At 39.0% G+C, this 26,004-nt stretch overlaps 1 protein-coding gene across 2 annotated transcripts in view; it reads left to right on the top strand.

Moving 5' to 3' along the window:
- Positions 1-26,004, top strand: part of EPHA4 (EPH receptor A4) — a 162,948-nt gene that overhangs the window by 8,414 nt on the left and 128,530 nt on the right. The window lies entirely within an intron of this gene.

Genomic DNA, 26,004 nt, shown 5'->3' on the forward strand with positions numbered 1-26,004 from the left:
AAGAGGACCCACACATTTTCGAACCCTCCTTCTCCTGTTGGTAAACATCTCTCCTCCTGTGGATATGTCCGTGAATGATTTCAATGTCAAATTAGGGTTTGTTGTTCCAGTTTCCTCCTGCTGATTAAAATTGAACTGTGTGAGGAAAGTCCAGTTTTTCCTGCTTTGTGGAGCAGTGTAGACATGGGTCAGCAAAGTGGAGTGACAGGGTTTCACGTGCCTTCTGTTCCATTGAGCTCCCATGATGGGGTCTCCGAGTGAACGGAATCTTGATGAAAGACCTCTTGATTTCCCTGAGGAGGTGATAAAGAGCTAGTAAGAGTCTTCTTATTGGATCTGTGGTCAGAGGCAGTAGTAAATTGTGATCCATTTTGATTATTGAGTTTTTGAAGAAATCCAGGTTTGTTTGGGTTTTTTTTTGGTCACATTAATGACTATTTATCATATTACTAAGGTGACTTCTTTTCCTCTCATTTAACCCTGTCTGCAATTCCCTCTTCCCTTATTTCCCCTTTTGGGGAGAGTTTGCAGACTTCTTATAGTAGCTTTGTTTTTGAGTAAAGGCTGGGAGTATTCCATATTTATATGGATTGCTCATATCACGTGTGAATTAAGGCTTACAAAAATCAGTTATCTCAAGACTTGTATTTTTGCTTGGTATTTATCTTCAGGGATTATCAATAGTCTGCTGCTGCCAGTCTAATTACGGTTAGTACTAAAGCACGTAACTTTGGGTCCCATCTCTGGAACAGATCAGATTAATGTTTTCTCAGGGTGATTGTTGAGCTGGAGACTACACTACCACATGGTTCATCTGATTTGGTGATTAAAGAGTCCGAAATAACTGACTGCCAAACAATTTGTCTGGCATTTCAACCATTTTAATGACAGGGTGGGATTGACTATAGAGCAATCCACTTGACCAATTGGAAATCAACAGTTATAACCTAAAGAAAGTTGCATTTAGGGTAGTTTGGTGTCATAGAGAGAGGTTATATATTTCTCCTGTCAGAGATCATAAGTGTTCTTCTTGATGTGCTATACTTATTTCTAGAAGTAGCTAACAATGAATGTCTTTTAAATGCATTGAAAATATAAAACAGGATAAAGACTGGCAACCTTTTCTGTTGACTTTGAGTGAAAAGATAAAGTTGAAAATTTAGACGTTTGAATTTCAAGGTTTTTTTTTTTTTTTTTTAACAAAGGTTAATTTCTTGCTTAGCAACTACTAGGTAAGCTGTACCAAATGGAAACCCTGAAGTATATTCCGGTGTTAATGTTAGAAAAATATGAGTGCACTGTTGGCACCTAAATTATAATCATCATAGCAGGAAGAGTGAAATGAATAGGGTAATAATACTGCTTCGCATCTTAGAGTAAATTGTTGTTCCTTCTTGATTTTTGTAAGACAAGACTTGCACATCTTAACATGTCAAAATTCTTATATATATGTTTCTTAAAAAATACATTGTCTTCCATTTTTTGCTCAGATGTTCATGTTTCTGGCATTAGTACATCTCTCTGTAACTAATGTCATTGATTTTCAATTGTCACACAGCCCAGTAACTCATACATTGCTGCACTGTGAAACTCCTTGACATCTTTACAATCCAAATTAGAAGGAAAAGAGAAAAAGATGGAGGAGGGAGTGAATGCAAAGGCAATTGAACATGGTAGTGGATGGCTTTATGGAAATAATCTTAGGAATACAGTTCTTCATCACGTGATTCATAGAAAGGTTGAGGCTGCATGGTTTAGTTCAGTCCATTTCTGAGCAAATGGCTCCTAACACAAGATTAGATATTTAATGGAAGTGGAAATTTGATTAACCTATTGTTGAGAATCTTCATTCTTTGCACTCTCTCCTGCTACCCACGTACTTTCTTTGCTACTTGTAGAAAGATTAAATCTTTCAAGAAGACACTTTTTGCACAAAACCTTGCACTGCTTGTTTTTAAACACTATCAGGTAAGAATCTCTGGTGAATTTAGGGAGGAAGAAAAAACTTGAATCACAAGAATTCTTAAATCCCAAACTTGAGTGAGATTTTTTTTAAAGAGATAAGTCAAGTCTGTAAACATCTTAAGAATAATAAGAAATGGTTGCTTCCATCTGTGCCACCATTTGGCTTCCCAGGTAGCGCTAGTGGTAAAGAACCTGCCTGCCAATGCAGGATACATAAGAGACGAGGGTTCAATGCCTGGGTTAGAAAGTTCCCCTGGAGAAGGAAATGGCAACATACTCCAGTGTTCTTGCCTGGAGAATCCCATGGATAGAAGAACCTGGGGGGCTGCAGTCCATGGGGTAGCAAAGAGTTGGACATGAGTGAAGCGACTTCACATGCATGCACACAGGCATGTGCCATCATTACTGGGGTATCAGGATTATCTAGGTAGAGCAGAAAAACATCCACATAAGGAAAAATGTCTCAGTTTGGTCACTTTAGCTGCATGACCTTGAGCATGTTTCTTAAACCCTCTGTGCCTTTGTTTGTTAATCTATAAAATGGGTTGATAATAATTGTACTTAGCTTAGAGACTTAGAGGACACAGTAATGTAAAATTGGTAAAAAAAAAAAAAAAAAAAAAAAACCACTGTTTATATCATAAAGCATTAAACTGATGTTAATGCTAGCTTCTTTTATCACTCTTACCAAGGTCATAGCTGTTGACTTTTAAGGGTGTTGAGTTGAAATGGTAAAAGGGAAGTCCATCTTCAAGCCACTCTTAGAAGTCAAGGACAAAGATAGGAAGCATTGCCTTTGCCCTAACAATGAGTAAGGATCATTTGAAAATGATATTTGGAGAGTGTCTTTTTTTTTCCCCCCTCTGCTATAGGAAAGAGAACTTTTCCTTTTGAGTGAAAGAAAAGTGATTTGGGAGCGGAACAAGAAAGACCAGGGTGTAAAGGGAGCTTAAGAAAGGATATAAAAGAGAATGGGCAAGTCTTCAGAACTCTGGCAGCAGACCCCTCCCCAATTGTCTTTTCAATGGGTCTTCTGTGGCAGGACAAATAGAAGGACAGGTGAAAGGTCACCTACTTCCTCATCCATCTTCCTTGGGGTCTGGGAGGTCAGAGTGAAGATTGATTAAGATCTTAAATGTTTGACAAAAGATCCCTGGGCAAAAATGGCCAGGGCGGGTGGGGGCCTGGGGTATGCTGTTGTTTGAATCTAACCCTGATCATCTGCCAGAATCCTCCAGAGACCTTGAAGCCAGAAGGACACTTCCTCTTGGAGTTCTTACCTCCAAGCAGTACATGCAAATGCAGACGGAGGGCAAGGAGCCCCGTCAAAAGTGTCAGGAGTGGCAGGGCGATGGCGGGCTTGCCCTCTGCAGCAGCTGCAAGTTCACCCTCCCCTAGAATAACATTTTCTGAAATGATTTGGCTCAGTCTCAGCAGGACAAAAAAAGAGTGGAAGCCACTCATTTGTCTCCTGCAGGAGAATGTCTGGCTGGCATTAGCAGTAGTTTGAACTTGCCTAGTGATGGGCTGCAGAGGATAAGAAACTGTTCCAGTTAGTCGGAGAAAGGAAAAAAAAATCCACCTCAGACATGTCTCCCTCTCCCCTAGTACGAACCCTGCCCCTCCATGAGGGAATGTTCCAGATGTTTTACAGGATTATTTTTATTGCTTCAAAAATCTTAAGCTGGAGGAAGAGACGAAAAGATTCTTTATTACCTTATTTTTTGCTTAATTAAAAAGCTGAAAAATGAAAGGGAAGTCACAGATTTACTCTGTGAAATAGTAATAAGCTGCATTTTCAGAGAGCATGTATAAAAATAATACTAATAAAAAGAAAACAGTCTTATGAAGTCACTTAAGGACAAATAATCACAACTGTGACAAAACTAAGCTGGGTAGGAATCAAACCTTGCTTAGATATATAATTTTGCTATAAATGGTTTGTGGTCCTATATACTTAGAGACCTCTATTATGGATCATTACATGTATGATGCCTTCATATCAGTAAAAGCTTCTTATTAAAAGCTCTTTTGATAAAAAACAAGGTGGAAATGCTTTGATGGCTATAAAATAGAAATATTTCATATTCATGCTCTGAAAAAAGAGAGAGATCTGTGTTTAAAAAAAATGACTACTTTGTTTTCCTAATATATTATAGAAGAACCTTAGGAGAAAGAAGTACCAGAAAGGATGCATTTAAAATATAGTTCAGAGAGATGCTGTTATATTCTTTCCACTTTTGAAATTTTTCTTCCACCTTTGAATCATGTCTTTAAGAATCAATTGCTTAAATCACATTGTTGCTTTTATCTCTGACTTTGAAGCATGGCTGTGATCACTGAAAGACGCAATTCTTTATATCCGAGAAGAGCAGGGTTTAATTATTGTCCTTTTTCTGTTATACTTTTTTATTTTCCCTTCTACATGTGACCAGGCTTCTTTTGTGAGTGAATCAGGCAATGGTCTATTTTGGATTTACTAAAGCATCACATAGGAATTATCTCAGTTAGGGATTTTTGAATCTGGTATTTAAGATTTGATGACTTATTTTAATCTAACTGAGCTGCCTTGTACTTTTCAAAAATGAATTAAGACATAATTATTCTGTTAAGACTTGAGTCTTTGGGAGAAAGACCGATTAAATGGCTTTTCAGCTACTACTGTGCAAAGCAGAGGTGGTCATGATATATATTTGACTTTCATTGAATTTTAATACTTAGGTTTTGGGGGCTTTTTTTTTTGCATTTAATTGATGAATTTAACATTACAAAAGAATTGTATGCTTCAGTCTCTTACTCCAGCTTATTTCTGATTTATCAGTCTTTATGATTTAGTAAACAACCCAAATATATCTATACAGTACATTTTAAAAAATAACTAAAACGGAGTCATCTTCTTATTCCATATTAGAGAATATAACTTTTCTCCATCCTTCATAATTGATAATATTCTGTAGTGTGAATATATCATACTTTATTTAATTTTTTCTTTGTTGATAGATAGTTCGGGGATCTTGGTTTTTTCTAGTAATATTTTTAAACCAACAGCTTAACTTGTAAATCATACATATACTTAAAAAAAAATTGACTGGTTAACCTTGCTTTGTTATTTTTCTGGCTTTTTCATGGACAAATAATTTTAATAAACCTTCTTGACCATTAGCATATATACCGAAGGAGTACAGTCCAGGACAACCAGACAAGTAACACTGCTGACAATTAAGGAGCATAGTTGCATCTCATTAAATGTTCATTGAATGAATAAATAAATAAATGCAGAAGGAATTGTGGCCTGTTTCATATTAAACATTTATTTGGTGGAGTAACATTTCGGGGAGTCAACATGATAATATCAGGATCTTAGTATGTGACATGTATTAATGAACTCCTTGTTTATAATTCCTACTTCAATTGGGTCTTAGCTATTTTCATTGTATTTATGAACCATCTCTGCACCTGGATGTTCAAAAATCTCTTTAGTCTATGTGCTAACACAATTATTAGTACGAAATGGCTAAGATCTGCCTTTGGAGTTTGAGACCTGTTTAGTTTGTAGGTGTGCTACTTAACTAGGTGGGTGATCATGGTCCCTAACTTAACCTCCCTAACTTCAAGTCTTTATTTGCAAATTGGTGACAATGATATGTTATTATGTATGAGACACACATATAAGGACGAGGGCATGGCAACCCACTCCAATATCCTTGCCTGGAGAATCCTATGGGTAGAGGAGCCTGGCAGGCTACAATCCAGGGGGGTTACAAAAAGTCAGACACGACTGAAGTGACTTGTCACACACACGCATGTATGTATACAGGTTCTAGCACTGTGCCTAGAATCATTAAGCGCCTAAGAAGTGGAAAATGTTATTGTTATTTTTGTTGTTCAGTAGAAATATGGGGACACTATGGGCTATTTGGTCATTGTTTGTCCAACAGTGGAAACTGGTTTAGGTTTTGAAGCAGTTTTTTTGCGCGGAGAGGTGAGGACAATGGTGAAAAATCCAAGTGTAGGGGGCGGTATGAAATGACTGGTCTTGTCTCTATCAGTCAGGTCCTCTGTTCCTCAGCTTACTGCAGTGGCCCTTACTGCAGTTGGGTTCCCCCAAGACCCTATCCTGTGGTCTACAGGTCAAAACTTTAATATGCTATTTGCCTTTTCCCTCCCCTTTTCTCATGAATGGAGTTTTCCAGAGGCTACCTGATATGTGATATCTCATCAAATTAAACAGAGAAGCAAATATGAGAATCCAGCCATCCTCTATTAAGCCAGACATTAACAATGGCACTCTTGTCCCTAATTTAGTTTTAGAAAATTTGTTTTTTTTTTTCATTAAAATGTGTTATTTGTGTTGACATGTAATGAGTTTAATTATCAATACTTTAAAATAAATTCATCTGAGTTCCAGTTGCTAATGGTAAGTATTGGTATCTTTAACTCACATAGTCAAAAGCACTTTGGCATCCTCAGTCTTTTTAGTGTGTAAAGGGGTCCTGAGACCCAGAAGTTTGAGAAGTGTTGCACAAAAAGTGTCAGCTTTTTGTTTCTCCGGCAGGTACAGAAAGTGTACCTGGTTGACTTTTAGAATCAAAATAGATCAGGAAGCTCTGGAAACTTTCAGAATCTCAGAGATTTAGGTAGCTTAGAAGGAGAACATTTATTCTACCCTTTAGATGTTTCTATAAAATCAGGCAGCAATTTGTAGCTCTTAGCTTTTTAAAATCGGTTTATCTGCGTCCAATAACATGCCTCAGTGCTCTCTTTAGTTTTACTGTGCTTGTGGGAAGGAATGATTAAGGAAAGCCTCAGCTGGCCCATGGGACCCTGAGAGACTGTATCTTTTTCACTGAGGGCATAAAACCTTTCTCCCTTACAGCTGGTACCTCTGGGCCATTTGCGGTGGGGGGTGGGAGCAGGTGAGGTCACTGGGTCCCATGATCTGGAGGGTAATTAACAGTCCCATGACTAAATGGACATTTTATGAATATTCAGGGTCTATTTGGGCTTCTGGGGAAACAATCAGGTTGGTGCCGCTGACAACTCCCTTTGGAGACCCAGAGCGATTTCTGGGTGAATGCGGGTCCTCAGCTGTCGGCCTAGGGTTGCTTTTTTGCCGGCAGCAGATCCCTCGTTTGCATATTCTGTATGCGCCCTCATGCAAAACAGCACACCCATTTCCCCCTTTCACAAAGGCTAGAGAGCTTCCTTTGGAAACTCCAGCCAAAATCTCCTTCTGTTTATGCAGAACCCAATGATTTAGACACCATGCAAATTAATTCGGTTTTGATTTGAATGCTTCCAGAGATTGGGGGTGGAAGGCGGAGAGTGGGGTGTTTGCACAGGGCCCCTTTTGTGCACCCCGCCGTGCCCCCCCTCCCGCCCCCGCCGCTGGCCCTCCCCCAGTGTGGCTGGTTGTCACTCCCGGGGCCCCTTGCCCCATGTGAAACAACCCAAGCTCCTGCTGCTCATTTTATTTTGACCTTTGGGAAGGAACCTAGTCTTGGTGAATCCCTTGGCTTGTCTGTTTCCTGACAATTTCAGCAGGAATCTCCCTCTTTTTTTTCTGAGGAGGGAGGAGATAGCACCGTGCAGATTATGCTAGGAATGCTTAGAAGTGGCCCAACAAAGGGCTTTCAAAAATTGTCAAGTTAAAAGATAAAATTCTTGGAGAAAGAATTGTCGGATCTCAGAAAGTTCTGAAAATATAGGTGTTAGGTCACTCATAGGCTGGAACCTATTCACCCCTTCAACAAATAGATCCTGAAAGTGTAGATTGCACAAATCATTGGTATTTTCATCATGTTGTTGTCATACATCTATGAATGAAGGCAACCAGTTGCATGCCTAAAATCAGGATTAAAATCCCTTATTTTCACTCCTGTCCCACATACATTTCTTTCAAAGTTGTATTGACACTAATTCTGTTCCTTATTCTGTATGTGTATTCGCTTTGGGTTGAATGTTGCCTTTTGAATTCCTATTTTCCCATCCCACCAATGTCTCCCAATTTACTTAACCTTTGCTTTATTCCCTCAGAATGAAAATGCCAGTACAATACATATTTAACCCTACAAACTTCACTCTCATCTTGAAAATAGTACTGTCTTCAGAAGGCCCTGATCGTGTGTATTCTATAAACTAAAAGAAGAGGACTTGCATGAAATGTTTTTGAAGTTCAATTAGTTTTGACTTCGAACTAATTTCACAGGGCAGCAAACGGGCAGAGCCAGACTTTGCAGTGTAATTAAGTGTAGGCAGGGTCAGCTAAAACAACATCTAAATGTGGAAGAGCTTTGGTTTAGCTCCACATGGCCTGACAAAATTTGATGATGCTGCTGTTCAAAGTCCATTTGGGATGGATTATTAGGATTAAAGAACAGCAGAAGGCTCTGTACTTGGTATGTTCTATTGTGTCATTAGTGGATGAGAAAATTCAGCTGCTTATCTGGCTCTTGTTTCTAAGGATGGATTTAAACAGACTCACACTTCTCAAAGGTGATCTTACTAACCTCTTCGTAATAAGTTACAGATCTCCAGTTGCTCAGAATCCTGACAATACCATTTGAAGTAAGTTGATTGATCATTATCATTTTCATGTACAGATATTTCCCACATTGGTACAAAGCTACGGTACAGTTTCTTAATTACCCAGATAATCCTGTTTGCTTGTATTTTTAAACTATGAAGTGCTGGGTAATTATTCAATTCTTAATAGAAGGCAAATGGCAATGTAAACAATAATTAGGACGTTAGACAGAGTAATGCGCTTCAAAGCAAATTGGATTTTTTTCATACTGTTCAGCATGAAGTCCCATAAAGCCAACAATTTAGAAGTAAGGCAAAAAAGGTTCCATTTGGTTCATATTTTATGGCGTTATCTCCTCATGGCTTGTTTCTGTGAATAGCAGTTTGCCCCAGTGAAGCTGGCTGTGCCCAAGCCAACTGTTTCCGTAACAATCGCTTCCCTGCTGTTTGACATTTGGCGGTGTTCTCCCAGGCCTCCAGATTGGTCCTTTGTCTGCTGCAAATCCGAGGGGTCAGGGGTTAACAGAATACTGATTTCCTCCATAATACCATGGCAGGTAAATATGGGCCAACCTCATGATCAGTTAAGACGCAGCTCAGTAAGGAATGCTTTTCTCATGGGCTTTTGTCCTTAAGACCTTCCCTGATTTGAGATGCTGAGTTTCCCAGCTCTTGCCTTCCACAGGGGCTTCTTCATTACCAAAGCTGCCATCTCTCTTTTCTATAGCTTTCTCTGTTAATAACCATTCACAGATAACAATATATCCCCAGAAATACATGACCTGAAAACTGAGCAAATCATCATGTTTGATGAATTAATTTTACAAGCATTAACAATACTTGCAACCTTATGCACTTAATTATGTCTTGCAGTCTTATCTGTACTGTGTGTTTCATTGATGAAATAATAAACTGATAGCAAAGGCAGTAGACAAAGTTCCTTTAATAATGGTGCTCTTACCCACCCTACTTTTTTTTTCCATCTAGCCATCATGGTGTGTTGCCAGTTAGAGCTATAATTAAACAAACAGTTTTATTTCATTTTCACCATTATGGAGATGTCTAAGCATTCATCAACATCAATGCTATTACCATTTTGTGTCAGTTTAATTATATCAGTGTTTATTCTTCTCCCAAGGAATATTGTAAGCTACATAGTAGGTTATATCCTAATTGTTCATGGGGGACACACGGGCTCTAGAAGTTTAAAGTGTCTTTCAAACTTTTAAACTTATTGTTACCATCAACTAATGAATGAAAAGGCCACTTTTGCATATATCACTCTCCACATTTCTGTTTGTCCAGCCTCCTTCACATTGTACCATGAACTTGATGCTTAGATTCATTTGTTTTCAGTTTTAAGTGTTTGAAAAAGACATCTCCACTTTGAAAAACAGTTTCCTTTTGAAGTGTCCAGTTTGGCAATGACTGAAGCAGCCCCCCGGGCCAATTAGCATGTTAAAAGAATGGATCAATACCTTTCTGCCTCCTCCACCCTCCTTGCTCTCTTCCAAGGGGAAAGAGTTTGGAAGAACCCTGGGAGGCTCTTGACAGATGTGCCAGGAGACTTCAAGAGGATTGTCAATTGCCCCAAGTGGGGAACATTGACAATTTGATCTAGTGCCCGACGGCTTCTCTGCTAGCCATTTGAAAATGGATGCAGGAGGAATTGACAGTGTCAGGAAAGCTCTTGCAGTTCATGTAATTATGGAGAGGATTAGAAGAAAAGTGTTGGGAGAAATAAGAGATCAATACAGGGGCACTAGTTGACTTGAACTCACCTTTAGCTGTTAAACACTACATTTTGTAACATTTAGCCTATGCACATGGAAGACTATAGGTTTTTTTTTTTTTTTTTTAAGGATTGTGTAAACCCATGCATAAGAAAAAATGATAAAACATAAGCAGCCACTGATTTTTGAGAGCAGACTCCTAGGTAATTAACAGTGTAACACTTTCAGTACTTAAGATGCAAAGGTGCTAATTAACTAATGGGAGAAATTGAGATTTCATTACTTGGTTCTCTAACGAGGTGCCAGCAAAGAAATGCAGCTGAAAGTAATATTTGAACATTCAGGTTCCTTTTAAAGCGGTTTCTTTAGGAACTGCTTCTCTGTTTATCCTAGAGTTTTCAATTAACCTAATGCAGGGCTACAGTAAAACATTATAAAAGTGTGGTATTTTTGCACTAGGAAACTCATGTTGATGGAAAAATGAGAACGTTATCATTGTGAGATTAAAAAGCTTTAAAAAAGTTTGAAACATGCCACCTGAGGGTCTCACATTGTGTCTTCCTTTAGGACAGCTACTGTACTAAGCTAAACAGACCCCATTACATCATTTATTCTAACCTTCAGGAAAGATTCTGGGCTCCTTATTTACAGAATGTTGTTGCTGTACTATTTCAGTAATTCTTAAATGGGTTCTTGATACTGCAAGAATTTTACACTCTGATTTCAGCAATTGTACTGAACCATTGTTGGATGTTTCCTTCTCTATTAGAGAAACAAAGTCATTTATTAAAGAGAAGTAATGTCTGGCCTTGTGAAAAATCACAACTATTATTGCAACTTCAAAAAATAGACATACTAAAAAGAACCCTTAGCCCCACAAAAGGATCGTTGACGTCTACTACAGATAATGATTGAGATACAGAAACCTATTGAGTTTTCCCAGTATTTTCCATTATATCTTCTGGCTGGTTATCACTGATCTACAGGAAAGCTATTGATTTTTGTATGTTTATCTTGCATCCAATCTTTTTATTGAACTGTCTTGTGAATACTAACAGGTTTTCAGTTAATTCTCTAGACTTTTTAGAGAACCAATATTTTTAGGTGCAAGCAATTATATATTTTTCCTTCTTTTTAAAAACTAGACCTCTTATTTATGATTTTCATCTTACAACATTGATCAGAATTTTTAGGCCAGAGAAAAATAATAATGTTGATTGTAAGCATCTTTATTTTATGCCAGTTTTAGTGGACATAATTTAAGCATGCTATGAGATATTTTTAAACATTTCTAAGAGAGAAGGGATTTTGAATTTTGTTAGATGACTTCAAATATCTCTTTCAGATATGTGATCTTTCTGATGTGTGTTTATGGGTGTTTATTCAATATTATGCATATTGAATATATTTGTAGATTAAAAAAAATAATCCATAAACTCTCTTTGCATCTGTGAAAAAAACCCTATCAGGTAGCAGTAAATTTTGGCTAAAATTTTCTTACATTCTATGTGTTAATTGTGATGAAGAGCCAGGGCCTTGGAATAAGAATTTAATTTTAATCTCAGCTTTGTCATTTACAGTGGTGACTACCAGCTCTAGGTACTTAACTTTAGTGCTCTATTATTTTTTCTCCTCTGTAATAGGAGAATAATGACAACTACCCCATAGGTAGGGCTTCTCTAATAGCTCAGTTGGTAAAGAATCTGACTGTAGTGTAGGAGACTCTGGTTTGATTCCTGGGTCAGGAAGGTCCACTGGCGAAAGGATAGACTACCCATTCCAGTATTCTTGGTCTTCCCTTGTTGCTTAGCTGGTAAAGAATTGGCCTGCAATGCGGGAGATCTGGGTTTGATCTCTGGGTTTGGAAGATCTTCTGGAGAAGGGAAAGACTACTCACTTCAGTATTCTGGCCTGGAGAATTGGGGTTGCAAAGAGTTGGACATGACTGAGCAACTTTCACTCACCCAGTAGGTGTCCTTAGGATTAAATAAGACAATGTAAGTCTTGCTAGGAAGTGACATCTATTCAGTGCTCAGTAAAATAGAGCAAATAGAAATTTGAGTAAATAGATTTGGGAAATTTAAGAGTAAATAGAAATTTGTATTATTTTTATTTTGAATTTTTAACAAATAACCGATTGATATTAGCCTATATTCTCTTTTCCTCTTTCTTTCTGACTATATCTCTTTCTCTCTTTCCTCTTATTCTTAGCAGATTTTAGGATTATAATTGATACATAAAGTTAAGATAGTTTTCCATCTTTTATTAGCATTGCAGAAAATGTGCAGAGACTCTAGCTTTACTCTGCAAGTTTGAAAGGTTTCACCATTAAACCTGGCTCTAAATTGTTCACTTAGGATTTGGACACTTCTTTTCTGTATATTTGCTAGACTTCGGTAAAAAAAAAAAAAAAAAAAAGCAACAGCCACAACAAGGAAACTGACTCTGAAACTTCATTCCATTGCTTTCCCAGTCACATAATGACTCTCCAGTCCATAGTGGATGTGTTCTCTGAATTTGGGCTGTTCCCCGTCTCTGCTGGGTGGAAAGCACAGATGCCACGTTGCTTTCCTCCATAATTACACTATTGAGCTTTCTCATTACTTGTGTATAACTTAAACATAGAAGTTAAAGGCAATGGGATATTCAGCCTGGAGTCAGTGCACAGGCATGGTTGGGCTAGGCGTAAATCGGGATCCTGCTTGTTAATGAGGATCTAGTTGAGACCATATTTATTATTAATCTCATTAGGAAAAGCTGCTTTCACTGCAGCACCTCTGAGTTGTGATGCTTTGCTTTTTTTTTTTTTTTTAACTGAGGGAGAAAAAATGCGAAATGACAGATTCACTGTTCTAGAAACATCTGGTGTTCCTTAGAGCCATGACTTTGACATCATAATGTGTAAATATTTTATATTGGTTTGGAGGATGGGTAAGTTTCATTTTGTTCATTTCAAATTATTCTGTGGGCCACATGGAAACAACGAGGACCAGAGGACAGGTACTGCCTCAGTATAAGGAAAGACCCATCTGATATTTTGAACTGGACCCAAGTGGATGTGATGACTTTTGAGAAGATGCGTTCTCTTTTAGAGCGGGTGTTCACACTGGCTGGATGACCCTAGGGCATTTAACTGTATATCCTTGCAGTAAGAGATTGGAGATTTTGTGTTTTTTTTTATTTTAATCTTTTAAATTTATTTATTCATTTTATTTTTTGGTTGCCCTGAGTCTTCTTTACTATGTGCAGGCTTTCTCTAGTTGCAGCAAGCAGGGGCTGCTCTTCATTGCTGTGTGTGGGCTTCTCATTGTGGTGGCTTCACTAGTTGGGGAGCACAGGCTCTCCACACGTGGGGCTCAGTAGTTGGAGTTCGCCGGCTCAGTAGTTGCAGCTCGCAGGCCCTAAAGCATGGGCTCAGTAGTGGTGTCACATGGGCTTAGTTGCTCTGTGGCACGTGGAATCTCTCCAGACCAGGGATTGAACCTATGTCCCCTGCGTTTGCAGGAGGATTCCCTGCCTGCTATGTGGGAGGCCTGGGTTCAATCCCTGGGACAGGAAGATCCCTTGGAGAAGGGAATGGCTACCCACTCCAGGATTCTTGTCTGGAGAATTCCATGGACAGAGGAGACTGGTGGGGTCAAAAAGGGTTGGGCGTGACTGAGCAAATCACACTTTCATTTTTTATTTTTTTTCCCCTTCTATCGTGTCACTGGGGAAGTCTGATCCTTGTTTCTTAAAAGGGGCACCATTGTCATTTTGGGCAGGACGATTCTTCCCTGAGTGCAATATTTATCAAGGCTTGTGAATCCATTCTGCGCATGGTGGGTATGCACTTTGCAAGGCATTTGGTGTCCTGAGGAGTCCCTGGGTAGTAAATACTAGTGGCATCCTCTAATCACTGTGACAGGCTAGATCTTCCCTTCACTTGTTCAGTTGCCTCAGATATAGATACTGATCTCAATGGCAAACTTCTGGACTAGACAAACTGTAAGATAATTTACAGCTCTTAAGATTCCAAGATAGTAGGATAGTCCTTATTACAAAGGTTGCATATTTCCTATAGGGTAGGTAGCCCAGGTTTAGGATCCTGTAGTTGTAGGAAAGATGGAAAAGCTCTTCAGACAGTCCTAGATATCAATTTCTCTGTTTTCATTTTCCTTAAACCTAAGTGTACACCATGGGGCTTCCCAGGTGGCTCAGTGGTAAAGAATCCGCCTGCCAAGCAGGAGTTGTGGGTTTGATCCCTGGGTTGGGAAGATCCCCTGGAGAAGGAAATGGTAACCCACTGCAATATTCTTGCCTGGAGAATCCCATGGAGAGAGGAGCCTGGTGAGCTATAGTTCATAGGGTTGCAGAGTCAGACATGACTGAGCGACTGAGCTCGCATGCATGCAGATGTACACCATAGCATCACAAAGTCAGATTCATCTGTTTCCCCACTAGGCACCAAGTATAGGAGGAGATGGGGATGTCTTCTGGAAGAAATTACTCACATTTTATAAAAGCGTCTGTAACGATGACCATCCACCAAGTTCTCTACTAACTTACTTAGTCCTAAAACAGCTTTATCAGGCAGGTAGAATGTTATTATCCCCATTTTACAGTTGGGAAGGCTGAGTCATGGAAGGATGCCCAAGGTTCTGTACCGCTACTCAAAATGAATTGAAACCAGGTAGACTGGCTCCAGCCTCCAAGTTGCCAACTCTGTGCCATACTTTTCCTGGGTAAGAACTGTTAGAAATCAAGAAACATCCTCCTAAGTTAACTTAACAATATGGACTCTGCTTTGCATTCTTACAAGGTAAGAAGAATATTTTAAATGCCTGAGTTATAAACTTATGTAAACAGTGTTCTGTATTTACTCCAAGATTTGTCAAATACTCCTCTGTCAATGGGTGGCCTTTGTATTATTTCAGATGGCCTGGCAAAGAGCAAAATGTGACTTTGCAATTATTAAAGCTGAAGACCTTGTCATAGAATGTATTACTGAGCAAATTATTCTTATTTTGACTCTGAATCCCAGCACAGAGGGAGGTTATAAGCATAGACCCAAGTCTACATAAGATAGACCATCATCTCCTCTTAACTGGAGGATAGCTGAACCGAATAACTTTTAATTTCTCAAAGGCAGTACAATAAATCCAAGGGCTATTTACCTGGAAAATCAATCTAAAAAGAGGATGTACTTTTAATAATCTAAATGTTGGATTTGTGCTTTTATGCTGGTTCAGGTAGCATATTATTTACAAATGTGCAGGAAAAAAATGGCAACGGAATCATTTGTAATGCAATTCATTTCTGCAGTTGGGTGCAAGGAGAAAAAAGGTGGGGTCAGCATTGCAAATGGTAGCATAGGTGGTTCCTTCAGTACCTACACAGCTATTCACCCTCCTTCCCTCGTGTTGCTACTTTGTGGCTTCAGTGGAAATGGCTCACCTTTCAACACCTAACACCAGTTGTATCCTGAATTATTCTGTTCTGCAAGTCTCAAAAATTCTTTTTTTTTTCAGAAGGGCTCCTAAATCATTTAGAACTAGGTTTTCTGTTGCTTACAACACAATGCTAATTGATAAAGGAGGTCATTAATTTAACATGAAACCAGTTTTCTATACACAAATGTTTCACATAGGAAATATAGTAGGTGGCTCAGACAGGAAAGAATCTGCCTGCAATGCCAGAGACCCTGGTTTGATCTCTGGGTCAGGAAGACACCCTGGAGAAGGGAATGGCAACCTACTCCAGTATTCTTGCCTAGAATTTCTATGGACAGGCCATGGGGTTACAAAGAGTCAAACACGACCGAGCAACTGCTGTGCTCCCTTCTTAGCCTGATGGCAAGATAGACTAGTTTGGTTTGGTTCTGTTGCTGACAGAAACCCTCTTCCATATTGTGGCTTGGTGAAGTGGGATGTCTTTCTTCTTAGAGCTAAAGAATATTCAGACTGGAAGGAAATCCTTTATTTAATTCATGCTTTTCATTTTCCAGATGAGGAAACTGAGGCTCAGATTAATAAAGTATATAATAAATTAATAAAGAGGTACAAACTTCAGTTACAAAATAAATGAGTCACAGAAATGAAATGTACTAGGTAGGGAATATTGTCAATAATAATGTAATATCTTTGCACGGTGACAGATGGTAACTAGACTTATCATGGTGATCATTTTGTGATGTATAGAAATATCCTTGTGTTGTACACCAGGATCTAATGTAACGGTTTAAGTCGATTATACTTCAAACAGGGCTTCCCTGATGGCTCAGACAGCAAAGAATCTGCCCACAGTGTGGGAGACCTGGGTTCGATTCCTGGGTTGGGAAGATCCCCTGGAGAAGGGCGTGGCAACCCACTTGCCTGGAGAATCCCCACTGACAGAGAAGCCTACAGTCAAAGAGTCGGACACGACTGAGTGACTAACACTTCCACTTTCACTTTCATAGCTGCTGGGTACCATGGGGCATTCTACTTATTGGAGTACCTAAGTATGGTTTAAAAGCATGTTGAAAGGAACTGATGAATCACAAAGTTATTGTGATCAGAAAAGAAAAAAAATCATGAGAAATTCATGCTTTTTGGAGAAAAATATGGTAATAGCATAGGCAAGTAAAAAAGACTGGCCAAATCATCTGTAACGTAACCACGTAATGAGTCATACTTACTGTTTTGGTTTCTGTGCTTCCAGGTCTTGGTGTATGCCCAGGCACGTACACTCACTGAGTTAGTGATCATATGGATGATGATAAAATACAACTTTATAACATGACTTTTAAGGGCTACAGAGATTTCTGTTACTTGGATAAGGCACACTTTCTTCACCTATTCTTTATTGTTGGGCTTTTAGGTTGCTTTTGGTGTGGTGTAGTAACATTGTGAATATCCTTAAGCAACATCTTCAAATATAGGCTTAATTATTTTCTAATAACTGTGAGTTTGAAAAATGTGCAGTTTTAGAGGCTTTGATATTGTTGAAAAAGACACAGTTTTGAGATAACATGCTTACCTAAGCTCGAAACAATGAGAACCAGCATACCTTCAGTGAGATCACGTGATAATTTCCATACAATCCTCATTAATGAAGTGAACTCCAAAGTGGAGGTAGTTTTACTCATTAGCACTTGCATGTGATAAAACTTCTCTTAAGGCTTTTGCCTACAGATGCTTTCTTTTCATCCTAAAAAAAAAGGCAATTAACTTTTAAGCTTATTTTAAACAAAGATAGGACTCATTGGCTATCTGTGATAGCTGTTTGTAACTACCCTTTAATATGAAGGATGTATGTGTTTGTGTGTGTTCAGTGTGTGTGTGTGTTCAGTCACGTCTGACTCTTTCGTGACCTAACAGAGTGTTGCCTACAGACTCCTCTGTCCATGGAATTTTCCAGGCAAGAATACTGGAGCCATTTCCTCCTCTAGGGGATCTTCCTGTCTAGGGATCGAACTCACATTTCTTGCACCTCCTGCATTGGCAGATGGATTCTTTACCATTGTGCCACCTGAGAAGCCCAGTATAAAGGATCCTCTCTGATATAAATGATTATATAGTATGGTCACCTGAAGTACATTATTGCCTCTAAACCTCCTTTAAATTTTCTCTCCTACTATCTAACGAACATAATTGCTTTTGAAACTCAGAGAATCACTGCCTTTCATAAAGGCATTGTGAAAGTGAGCTTGATGAGGCTGATTGCTTCATATAATCCCCTAGATACTGTTTTCTTATAGTTTCACAGTATGCCTTCAAGGCTTCAGCAACTGGAAAGGAAAATGACGTCATGGACTATGTGTGAGCTTTAAAGCATGTCCACTCTCAGAAACCAGCTTTTCAAATACCTGTAGGGTTGGCTAATTCTCCCTCTTTATGAGTTAAGTGCCCTGATTCACTGATTGCTGTGTCATCAATTGTTTCTGTGGCCTTAAAATTCATCTTGTTACACTCAAGAGGTTTAACACCCTTAAACTGGGCCATCCAAGTGCCTATACGAGCATTCCTTGTACTTATCTCCTAGGACCGACTTGCTTACCATGGGATATTAATTGTGCAGTTTAGTTTTAAGATAAACATTGCAAGTTATTTCTCCAATTGCATGGATGGGATATGGAAAAACATTGCATGCTTTCTTTCCCACCTTCATCAATTCCTTTTGCCTCTGTCTTTCTCAGTGAAGCATTCCTGCACACATTGGCTTTAAACTGGAAGATCCTGTCATTTGGAAATAGTGTCTCCAAGGACAGTGAAACCTTGCATGCATTTCCTCAAACCTGTAACATTCATTCTTCTTTCAGCAACTCATCTCTTAGTGATATGAAAAAATAAAAGCATGTTAGTTTTGATGGATTTTCCCCTGTTAAATGAATTATCACATTTTATTTATGAAACAAATTCTGTTCATTATAGAGCATCTGGAAAATGAGAGAAGGAAATACACACAAAGAAAACCAGAAGTCACGTTTGGCATCACCCCTGTACCTATCCTCTGGCTTCTTGCTGTCCTTGCCTCAGTGCAGAATGATGTTTCTCTGTTTGCCTGGTGGGACTTGGCTTTTCCTTTCTCCTGCCAGTCCAAGACAAGAAAGTGCTTCATTAGAATCACCTACTTCCTGGGTAGGTGATTCGTTTTGCTGTTGTAGGCTGCATTCCTGTCCTGCTTGGATTAATTATTGGCATCTTCGCGTCTGTGGTGTTGCAGCTTCCAGCCACTCCTTTCTCTTTCCAGCTCTGCATTCCAGTTCCCCAATGGGACCAGCACCTTTGGCTGGAACCCCCAAATCCTCTGTGAATGCGCTTGCTGATCCCTTCCCGTAGAGAGTTGCGCCCTATTTCTCAATCCCACAGAATCTTGTTCTGAATCATCAGAAACTTGAATGTGGGTCGCCTACCCAACTGCCAGGGTGGTACCTTCTGAAGACATTCTCTCTAGCTGCTTCTAGCTGGGAGTTCTGAGAGTTTGATGTTATCCCCAATCAAGACTTGGTTCTTCATGATATTTTGGACAAGAATTTGGTCACTTTCTTTAGATCTAGTCTCCTGGGAGTCATCTCCCTCTGCTGCCTGTGTCAGTGAAGTTTTACATGTCTGAACAGCCAACCCATCAAAGATAAGCGGCTCTATGCCATGGAAGATGTTTAAGTAGAAACTAGAGGGAGTCTTTAGTAAGAGAAGCCTCAGCAAGTATCCCACACTGGAGAGAAGGACCGGAATAACTACTCTGATCCCTTATAATTTTAAGATGATTATAATTCAACAGTAATTGCCTCTCCCACTCACAGATTCAGTAAAAACTCTCTTGTTTATTTTTCTGATCCTATGATGAGAACACAGATTGGTATAGAAGGCTTGCTGAATTCCCATTGAATGTAAAATCACATTTTTAAAAGGTCACATTCTACAAAAGGAGGAAAAAACAATGTGTTAATCAGAAGTGTGACTATTTGGTAATTTAAATTGTCTTGGCCAAAATATTTAAAATATGTATTGATCCTATTTACTTCTATCAGATATCAAGACTAAGGGAGGTTTGATTCACTAGCTATAATTTATCGCCAGTTGGATGTGTATTTGTTTTGTTTTGCATGTGGAAACTTGAGTCATCTCGAGCAGTGGCTGGATATTTTGCTATGAATAGAGAGTATTTATTGAATTTATCAATTAAGAAAAGTATCTCATAAAAATGGACAAGTACTAATAAATGAAGTGGTATTTAGGCATAATGACAAGTCTGTTCCCTCTTCTCTCTGGTCCTCCAGACCCATCCAGCCTTTATGATGTAGGCTGGATTATATAATTATAATGGGAAACGTATAGGTTGGGATTATTCATCTTCCCAACCCTGAGTGTTGATCATGTGACCCTCCCACTTTGAAATCACCCTTGACTTTTACCTCTGACCCTGCAGGGCAAGGTGGTCCAGAGTCTTTCATGTTTTCTCTATTTAATGCTTTAGTGCTGTAAGAAGCAACCTCAGGGGTTCTGTCCACAGGGTTCCACTGCCCAACAGGCCTCCTTGCCTGTCACTGTTAGACACATCCTTCAAGGCCCTCTCAAGCAGCACCTTTCCCTTTGAACTCTCCTGAGAGTTTTGATTGTGCTTCTTAATGTTGCTTATGCTTTCTATTAACATATTCTTACTTTTCACAGCACAGTGGATTAGTTAGTGAGTCAACTCCCTACTGCTTATTACCTGTTTGACTTTTCAGCAAATCAATTTACTTTTCTGTGCTTGATTTACTTATATATTAAATGCAGATAGCAATAGTGCCTCCTGCACAGGTGGTTGTATGGATTAGACATGTAAATACTTGCAAACCTGAACCATGTCTGAAACATAGTAACTACTCAGTAAAAATAAGCTCTTACTACTACTTACTACTACTACTACTACTACTAGTTGTTTCAAGGCCCAGAGCGTGGTAAGCAGCATTTTAGCTGTATTTCAGACTCCTCTTTCCTTTCAGTTTCCCCTTCAGTTTGATGCCTTTGTTCAGTGAACAACCTATACAACTGTACATGACAGTTCAGTCAGAATCTATGTTCTTCCAGGCCTGAGTGTATTTTCCATTTATCTTTGCATCTCTTCTAGTCCCTAAAATATAGTACACAGAGTTCTATTCTGTCCTGGTACTCCATATATGATGACTGAGATGAATGAATAAACAGTGTAAAAAGAAAAATGTCACTGCAGTTTTGTCTGTTTGTAAGAGGCCTATTGATTTTTAAAGCACGCTCACAGAGTGCATCGTGTCTTTTCAGTAAGAAATCACTATTTGTCACCATTTTGTTACAGTACTAGATATGTAATTGAGGGTAAATTTTCTGTGGGTTTATTTACTAGATCAAAGAGTGACTTCAACTTTCAGCACTTATTTTATTTGCCAGCATAAACTCAGGGGTTTAGTCAAGTGCCAAGAAAAGAAGTTAATCATCTGAATTATGTGGAATCTGGCAAATCACTTTTTTTCTTTGGGGGGAGGGGAGTAAAAAGGGCTTTGAGTATTTATCTCCCTTCAGCAAATCCAAATGATTATAAGAGTAAGAATAAAATTCTAGTAATTAATCTAATAGCTCTAGGCTGCTAATCATTTTGGAAAAGTTGACATTACCCAGAATATACTGGTTATCCTTATTGCCTGTCATTGATATATAATTCAATTGATTTTCACACTTTTTACATTCCAGAATGAAATACAGCTTTTGTCATGTCACTAGATTGGAATTCTTTGACAATACATTAACATGCCAAAAATAATATTACACACAAGAATAATGTAGAAATAAATTACAGGTAGAGCTGTATCCCTAAGGAGATTTTCATTTGTGTTTTAGAATAGAAGACTTATAACCCCTTTTCACACATCTATTTCATTCCAGTATGTTTTAGACTCTTAGTTCAATTCAATAAATTACTCATTTCGTGCTTGCTGTATGCTAGACACTCAGTTTTGCTGAGCAGTGTACTTACACAAAAGTCTGTGTAACTCTCAAGTACAGCATGATTTTATTTCAGAGCGCCCATACAGAGACTTTTATGCAAATGGATCCTTGAAAGTGGTCACCTTGACAGTGTTATAGAATTAATATATTGCTGCTATGACTTGAAAATTTTGGGATTGCCTTTTTAAAAATCCCTGCCTTCTTTTCAGATGTGCTTAGTACTGGATAATTGTGTGCTTTAAGATGGATTTCATTTTTGGAAATCAAATAATTTATAGACAGGATTGTGGTAGGTGAGATCAATCATGCTGTATTATATGTATTTGTTAATTCAAGAACAATGAGTGATTGCATTGTAACAAATTATTTTCATGAGTAATCCTACTATGAATACAGCTTCAAAAGAAGTGTTTGCAGCCATGGTTAATTTAGTGGAATAAGGGTGTAGTCCAGCATTCTTGGCCTTAGCTATCAATCACAATGTAACCTCTATGAGATCAGGTCTAGTTAATTCCCTCTTGAATCCTCAGAATCCTAGAACTGAGCCTGGTATATACTTGCTGTTGAAATGAATGAGTGAGTGAATGGAAACTTGCATGAATGAATGTTAACAACGGTTCACAAATGCACTCATAGGCCCTTGGGCATATAGCAGTTTATCTTGTTTATTTTATTTATTTATTTTTTTAACTTTCTGCCATTGCTTTAAATCATGTATGTTAAGGTCACCGTGCATACTTGTTGAGAATCTGGCTCTATGGTAATCTCTTTTCTTGCAGTATTTCTTTGTAGCTTTACAACCTGGTGAAGTAGTGACTATCATTATTCCTTTTTTCATAGATAAGGAAAGTAAGGCCCAGAGAAATAAAGCAACTTACCCAAAGCCACACAGCTAGTAAATGTGCAGTCTGGACTCAACCTGAGAAGTCTGGCTATTGATTTACACTCTAAACCATGATGCTATGCTTTCTTTCAATGTGTCTTTGTTTTTCTGGTTGGTTACATGTTCTCACATTATACTTTGAATCATCCTAAATTGGGATTATAGAAATCCTTTTCAGAAGTTTGATATGGTCAAATTGAAAGATTTGACCAAATTATATTTTATAATCAGTTCAGTTCAGTCACTCAGTCATGTCCGACTCTTTGCAACCCCATGGACTGCAGCATGCCAGGCTTCCCTGTCCATCACCAATGCCTGGAGCTTACTCAAACTCATGTCCAGCAAATTGGTGATGCCATCCAATCATCTCATCCTCTGTCCTCCCCTTCTCCTCCTGTCTTCAATCTTTCCTAGCATCAGGGTCTTTTCAAATGAGTCAGTTCTCCACATCAGGTAGCCAAAATATTGGAGCTTCCCGGTTCAGCATTAGTCCTTCCAATGAATATTTAGGACTAATTTCCTTTAGGATTGTCTGGTTTAATCTCCTTGCAGTCCAGGGGACTCTCAAGAGTCTTCTCCAACACCACAGTTCAAAAGCATCAATTCTTCAGTGCTCAGCTTTCTTTATGGTCCGGCTCTCACATCCATACATGAAGACTGGAAAAACCACAGCTTTGACTAGATGGACCTCTGTTGGCAAAGTAATGTCTCTGCTTTTTAGTATGCTGTCTATGTTGGTCATAGTTTTTCTTCCAAAGAGTAAGTGTCTCTTAATTTCATGGCTGCACTCACCATCTGCAGTGATTTTGGAGCCCAAGAAAATAAAGTCTGTCACTGTTTCCACTGTTTCTCCATCTATTTGCCATGAAGTGATGGGACCTGATGCCATGATCTTAGTTTCTGACTGTCAAATTTTAAGCCAATTTTTTACTCTCCTCTTTCACTTTTATCAAGAACTTTTTAATTCTTTGCTTTCTGCCATAAGGGTGGTGTCATCTGCATATCTGATAGGGATTTTCTAATTTAGGAACTAATGGGGTTTGGGGAAATAAAGGTCGAGGGTCTACTGCAGAGCAACTTTATGCAAGGAACATAATGGTTAGCTTTCAATGAAAGGGTAAACCACCAGTACATTTATTTAAAGTAATTTCTCATCTAAAGCCCAAGCTGCCCGAAAAGTCTGTAGTCTTCTTGAGGAGTACTTTAGGGTGGAAACAGTGAGCTTCAAATCTCTATTTGAAAGTATGCAGTTATCTGATCATGGGCAAGTTTCTTAACTTTCCCACATGTAGAAAATAATTAGCTGGAATAAGTGTTTTACAGGATGCCTTTTAGCTCTTTGTTGTTAAAATGTTTGATAAGGTATTAAATGCTGGTTCTATGGAGATCGGGGTGAGGGGGTAGGGAAAGTTGACAGGTTACCTGGAAAGGTTTTCAGGGAGAAGAGGAACTTGATAAAACTGAGATAATAAAGGTGGTAGGAGAGAAATGAACACCTCTTGAGCTAAGACTAGGGAATTAACTATCACGCCTCGGCCTGAGGACACTAGATTTTTGGAAGACTTTGAAGAGTGGAGGAAGGATTTGGTTTCTTCTCTTGCTCATTCACTATATAGTCCTTGATTGCCTGCTCCCTTCTAGCCATTGAGAACCACTGACTGAGCATAGAAGACTAGATATTTCCTTCAGCTAAAGGGGATGTTTCGTTGAGATGAAGATTTGTGATATTTACTCAAACCTCTGTTCTACCATTAAGGCATGAAGAAAAAAGATAAAGCCTCCCAGTAAAGTTGACCTGGAGGTTATATTTAAAGGTGGATTTGCTTTATTTAAGCAAAAGGAGAAAATGATAAATCAGGTGTTTGAAAACCAAAAAAAAAAAAAAAAAAAAAGGTACTGTTGATTTGTCATGATTGTTTTCCTTTCAGCTTTTGAGTCTGTATCCCTTAGGAGACTTTCATGTGTCTTAGAATAGAAGACTTATAACCCTTCTCACACATTTGCTTTGAGCACAACAGCTTTCTTCTCTAAGAATCATCAACCCCCTTAATCAAGTACATGTCTGTGTCCTTTATTGATACGTGTGGGAGGCAGGGGTAAGGGGTGATGACTGCTACTGTCTCCATTTCCTCATTCAAACATTCAGCGAAGGGCCACAAACAGAACGAGAAACCAATAAGGCCTTATGATTTGTTTACATATTTGGAACAAAAAATGCCAGTGTTTAGAGAAGTAGAGCTGCCAGACGATAGGATAAATAATGAATTTACTATGTGCTCAGTCATGTCCGACTTTACGGCCCCCATGTGTAGCCTGCCAGGCTTCTCTGACCAGGAGATTTTCCAGGCAAGAATACTGAAGTGGGTTGCCATTCCCTTCTCCAGGGGATCTTCCCAACCCAGGGATCGAAACTTTGTCTCCTGCATTGCAGGCAGATTCTTTACCACTGAGCCATCAAGCTTACTATAAGGTATATCCATTGTTAAACGGAACTTCCTCTTAGTTTCCATACCAAGGCCTTTTGCTTGGCTCAAATGAGATGTAGCAGACTGCTTTATTTTTATGCTGATCTCCTGGAAGCTCATAAATTGGCTCAAAGTGTTGATTCCTTAAGCAGGAACTGGAAGTTAATAACCTGCCCTTAGAATGAGAAGGGATTTGGTTAAAGCATGTGCCTACTTAGGAAATTACAGGTGGCCAACAAGCAGAATTGATTGTGGAATCTCAACTGATCCATTTTTCTTATCTTTTAATAGGATACATTTAACTATCTTGGTGACAGTCGATGGTTGTTTGAAATTTCCCTTGCAAACACTGTAATACCGTTGGTTTGTCTCAATGGGTTCCTCTCTGAAAGAGCGCTGGCTGCACCTTGAAAAAAGGAAAAGGGTCAGTGATGGCAGCTAGAGGTTCTTGCTTCCGACACCCTTTCCTTTTATTTGTTTTTTGACTGTTGCACATGGCTTGTGGAATCTTAGTTCCCCGACCAGTGATTAAAGCTGGGCCCAGTGCAGTGGAAGCTGGGAGCCCTAACCACTGGCTCAGTTGCTCAGTCGTGTCTGACTGTTTGCAACCCCCATGAGTTGTAACTCTCCAGGTTCCTCTGTACATGGAATTTCCAATGCAAGAATGCTGGCGTGGGTTGCCATTTCGTTCTCCAGGGGATCTTCCTGACCCAGGGCTCGAACTCATGTCTCCTGCATTGGTAGGTGGGTTCTTTATCACTAAGCCACCTGGGAAGCTCCCTAACCACTGGACCACCAGGAAATTCCTCTGTCACATTTTCATTGGGAAATTCTGCAGTCTCTCCTCATTCATCCATCCCTTCATTAAGCAGACATTTGTCCCCAGTCTCTACTTTGCTGACAGGACCATGGCCTTTGTTCAAACACAGAATTCTCTTTGGGTTTGAATAGCTGGTGGCTCAGCACAACTGAAGCGACTTAGCAGCAGCAGCAGCAGCAGCAGCAGC

The sequence above is a fragment of the Oryx dammah genome, unplaced genomic scaffold (genome assembly GCF_014754425.2).
Source record: "Oryx dammah isolate SB20612 unplaced genomic scaffold, SCBI_Odam_1.1 HiC_scaffold_27, whole genome shotgun sequence".
Lineage (NCBI taxonomy): Eukaryota > Metazoa > Chordata > Mammalia > Artiodactyla > Bovidae > Oryx > Oryx dammah.